Genomic DNA, 6,000 nt, shown 5'->3' with positions numbered 1-6,000 from the left:
CACCAAACACATTGAGATTGATTGTCACTTTGTTCGGCAACGTCTCTTTATTGATGTTGTTCGTCTCATAGCTGTTGGAACTTTGGATCAAACTGTAGATATCTTCACGAATACTCATCATCCTACTCGTTTTCGAACTCTAATATCCAAATTTAGGATGGTATCTTTAGCTCCCACTTGAGTTTGCGTGGGGATGTTAGAGTATAATTATGATCAATTAATATCAGTTAATATCATTTATATTTATATAGCATATCTGTATATTTATTGTAGGATTTTGTACTTTGATTACTTTGATTCTTCTAGCACCTATATATACTCTTATACATTTTACCTTTCGATTCACACTCAATAATACACTTTTCATATTACTCTCTTATTTTTAATATATAACAAGTGTAATAACCTGTGCCATGCACGTGATAAAACTGAAATTATAATTTTAAATTATTCTATTAAAATTAATTTGAATTGTAATAATTTAATTAATAAATAAATAATATGATGTGCATTGTTCGTATTTTTTTAAATATAGTATTAAATGTATTAACTCGAATGTAGCTATTAAGTGTATAAAAATTATGTTTGAATTATGGATTCTCTAAATGAAATTATCCCGTTTAAAATATTTAAATTATGATTTCAATCATAAATTACAATTATGATTAAAAAAATTTTTTTGATATAATATTACATTTTTTCTTCATTTTACTATTATTAATATGTTGATATTGCAAGTCTAAAATACAGTATTTTACTTAATCTTGACTGAAAAAGAAAATAGTTGCGTGTTTCTATTATTTAATTTATTTAATACACAATGTGCTAACACTAACGATATTTTTAAAAAAAATATATTGATAAAAATAGATATAATATAATTACAAATATAACATAAATAAATAAAATATATAAAGAAATGCGAAATCAATATGTTTACCAATGTCTTTGTTAAATTTTATAAATTAGAGAATAAATTATGTATTCGGTTGCTTGGCGATCACATAGATGATCAAGTAATTGGATTGTAAATTGATTTCATAGTATACATTAAATTTTTTTTCTCATTTTTGAATGAAAGCGAGAATTAAGGGAGTAAGTAGTAATATATAAAGAAAAAAAATTGCACCACAACACATAATTATAACCTAAAGAAATATTCATATTAAAATTTTACATACTGCAAATCATGAAGATCAATCACAATGTACTGGTCACTTCTCTCTATTTTTGACCATGATATAAGTTTTTCTTTTCTAGTCAAGAATCTAATAACATCTAATTGAACAAAAAAATTGAATTAAAAGTACCAAATTAAAGACAAATGAGTGAATAATATAAGAAATTATAACTTCGAACGTGTATAAAATAAAAAGAATTTACTGATTTATTTTATATTAAACGATAAAACTAACAATAGTATATTAATAAAAGAATATACCTTTAAAAAAAAGTCACAATACAATTTCAAATATTTTCATAAATAAACTGTTAAAATTTTTGTTATCGATAAAATGATGTTATTATACAATTTTTTGGCAAAACTTAAATCAAAAGAAAAATAATTTTGTGTGGGTTAATATAAATTAATTACGTACCAAATAAGTAGAATCGTTCATTTGTTTGTTTCAATATATCAGCATGATCAAGCAAATTAAAATGATTATCCAAAATTTTACGATCATCGACCAAATGTACTATACCTAACTCCATCTTAAAAGATATTTTGCACATGTGTACGTACAGTCAGAAGATATATTCCGCTTGATTTCTCAATCTCAAAATTTGAGAAGACATAGACTTTCCTTTCTACCAATTCATTCTCAAATATTTTTGTCAAATAATTCTTGATTGAACAATGAATTTTATCGTATTGCAAAACAAATTAAATATAAAAGCTATTAGCATTTACAAAGCTATTAGCATTTACAAAGCTATTAAAAAGAATTGTCTTTGACTTGATTGAACAATGAATTTTATCGTATTGCAAAATAAATTAAATATAAAAGCTATTAGCATTTACAAAGCTATTAAAAAGAATTGTCTTTGAGTTGTAAAATAGTGTACTTATAAAATTAACTTAAAATATGAACTACAAATATTTATAAGAATTTAATTTTGATGCACTGAGAGTGTAAAGTAGTTTTACACGTGTATCCAATTACGTAATGACACATCAATAAAAATAAATACATTTCACATTGACCGCGTGAATGGTCATCCAAAATAACGGATATGATTACACGACTATGTAAAACGCTTTACACTGTCAGTGCATCAAAATTAAACTCTATTTATAAATTGAACTTAGCATTACTTAAAAAAATTTAGTAAATGAATCAATTAATCTTATCATCTATCAGAACTATTTCTATGTAAACCGTCTTATTTTTGTCAAATTTGAATAGAACTTTTTATAGCCTTATAATTCTTGTCTTTATTTTTCATACTTTCTCTTTGTATAATCTACTATAGGTGATACTATTAATAGGATCGTAGTCAATAGTCATTAGGTATAAAAAAAAATAGAATAAAAACTATGTGAAAATTATAAATTTTTTAAATAATAAACATAAAAGAAAATTTACTGCTTATTATATATACTAATAATATGTCAATAATTTTTAAAATTTACTAATAATACTAATAGTTTAAAGATAATTTTACTATAGTTATAATAAATTTAGTTATTACTCTAAATAAATAAAATAAATAATATATTTGAAAACTAAAAAAAAAAGATTAGCAGTAATCATGTTTAGAATGTTCCCATATTTTTTTTAAATTTTTTTTGCTTGCTATTTTTTCACTGCAATGTTAGATCAAAGAAACTCTAAATTTAAAATATAATAATAAATATATCATGTAATAGAAAAATAACAAACTAAATATATATATATATATATATATATATATATATTATTGCTAGATAGGGAGTTAATGCACAAAGATATGTTATCGTAATAAAATATCACACTATGAATAATTATATTTGTCAAGTAAATTTATTTATATACTATATCTATTATATTATTTTATGTAAAATTAAAATCTACTCCTCTAATTTAATATTATATATATATTTGCTTCTTACATTGTCTAAAATTAAATTGAAATTATGTCTAAAGGCTTAACATGGTAAACAGAATATAATTAATATCTAATATTTTAATAATTAAAAACCTAAAATAAGTTAATAAATAATAATAATTAATACCTAATATTATATATATATATATATATATTGATATTGTCCAAAATTAAATTAAAATTATGTTCAAAGTCTTAATACTGTAATTGAGGTATAATTAATACCTAAATTATTGAAAAAGAATTTTTAATAAATGTACGGAATAAAAGTAAAAAAAATTAATAAATAATATTAATATTTAAATGAAAGAGTTGATAAAGAATAATAATTATAAGTAAAAATAGTATTTTTATTTTGGAAAAAAAATACATGAGAAATGGTTTAATAATCCGTGCCATGTACATGATAATAAATTGTTCAATAATTCGTATTATGTACGTGATAAGTTTGAAATTATAATTTTAAATTATTTTATTAAATTTAATTTAAATTGTAGTAGTTGCGTTTATTTTTTCTTAATCTAGTGTTATGTGTATCAACTCTAATATAGTTATTAATCGTTTTTGTTAATCTACTTTTTCTTCTCTAAATTTATGATTTAAAATAACAATTATAAATATTAATAATTAAACAAATTATTATATTATAATTATTTACGTTTTATTCCCAAAATTGAAAACATACTATTTCTTTTTTATTTAATGATTTTTTATTTATACTACCAGTATATATTAATCGATTAGTCAATATTTTTTTATTCTTAGGATATATTTATTTATTTTGTTTAAATAATTTTAAATCTTTCCTTATTTAAGTACACATATATTAAGTCACATATATTAATTATTTTTTGATTTTTTTATTATAAATAATTTTTTTAGCCTACAATAATTATACTGATTTTGTTATTCCATTAATACCATCATATGCATAATAATATTCATAAATCATACTAATTTTCGTATATATATATATATATATATATATCAATTGTTTAGTTAATAATTTTTTTATTTTTAGAATATATTTATTATTTTAAATAATTCTAAATACTTCATATATATATATATATATATATATATATATATATATATATATATATTTATTGTATGTAAATATATTTAAATCGTATATATTAATTAATTTTTTTATCATAATTAATTTTTTTTGAGTCTATAATCATTTAATAATTTTTTTATTTTTTATTATTAATGTTATCGTATGTGCAATTTTTATAAATTATAATAATTTTTTTATTTATCTATACATATATATTAATTTTGTTAAATAATTCTAAATATTTGTTTATATATATATATATATATATTAATTGTACATATAAAAATTTAAGTCACATATGTTAATTATTTTTTTGTTATGATTATATATATATATATATATATATATATATATATATATATATATATATATATATATATATATATGATTATTTTTTATTCTACAATTGAGTAATAATTTTTTATTTTTTATGTCCATACATATTCCCCAATCCCTTTTCATATGTATGATTAACAATTTTTTTTAAATGGTGATATTTTAATTTTTTTTCTTTCACGTATTTTTATATATTAGCAAGAAAGCAAAACCACGTATTGTGACTCTTTTTCCTTTTTCACGCCTTAATCTTAATTAATCAATCTTGTGTCCAAAACAGATGTTAGTTAATCTTAATTAAACTTTTAATCATTCTAATTTATTGATGAATTACATTTCTCTTAATAATTGCATTACTAATCTGAAATACAAAAAAAAGGTGATACATATATAAAAAAAACAAACTTAAAAAAAATCATATTAAAAAGTTTAAAAATAACATATCCATAAAGAATAGTCATAATATATAAATTGAGACAACAATTTAAATTTCTCTAAAACTAATTTAATCAACTACCAATATTAGAACTAAATTATTTAAATAATATTTAATCTATTCTAATACTTAGATATGTATAGATTAGAGTCATTCTCGTAACAACCAACCGAAATAATATCATAAGATCGAATACTTAGAATCGGTACAAATTCAGACTATCTTCTTGTTAACATTGTCAAATTAAATTGACTTTTATTCTCTTCAATGGCATTGCATTAATGCACCAAAAGACCGGTAGTTTCTTAAAAAAATATAATATGTTATAAAATTATTTTTAATACAAAAAGTTTAAGAGAAAAAAATTTAAATATAGTACCAATCTTTGAATTGCATCTTCAAGGTGGCACGAATTTTTCAAAATTGAACCTAAATTGAGGAAATCCGATCTCATTATATGCTCCACTTCGAATATTTTTGGACAAACGTAGAAAACGTAGAGAGAATGTGACTTGAACTTGACCTACAAATCTCCTTAGAAACAATTGCCCAATCAAAAAAAATAACAGATTAGAAAAAAAATGCTTTGATTCTTAGATTTAGACTCACTAACCACAAAGAAACATTATATATAGCCTTTAGTAGTACAAAAATAATTATAGAAATTAATTATTGCAATATTAATTTACCACTATGAACGTTAGTATCATATTTATAGCAATTAGAATTATAAATTTATGTTTAACTTTTTATATAATTATAATTAAGATATTTTTTAAATCAGTATAATTATGCATTATTCATTAAATGCTAATTGTAATATAATTCTAATAAAAATATTTTTTATAAATAAATTTAGAAGAGAGAATAGTGCCTTTATTTTGAAAAGAAAATAAATTCATGAGAAATTGACACCTTACTTTCATTAGCTGGGGAAAAATCCAATTTTAGTATATTAAGTAGATTATTTTATATAATTATAATAAAGATATTTTTCAAAATTGGTATAATCATGCATTATTCATTAAATGCTAATTGATGGGTTGGAACCGAAATTCCAACACTTAGAACTCACCGG

The sequence above is a fragment of the Arachis hypogaea genome, chromosome 19, assembly GCF_003086295.3.
Source record: "Arachis hypogaea cultivar Tifrunner chromosome 19, arahy.Tifrunner.gnm2.J5K5, whole genome shotgun sequence".
NCBI classification, from domain to species: domain Eukaryota; kingdom Viridiplantae; phylum Streptophyta; class Magnoliopsida; order Fabales; family Fabaceae; genus Arachis; species Arachis hypogaea.
Note: the sequence above shows the minus strand (reverse complement) of the source record.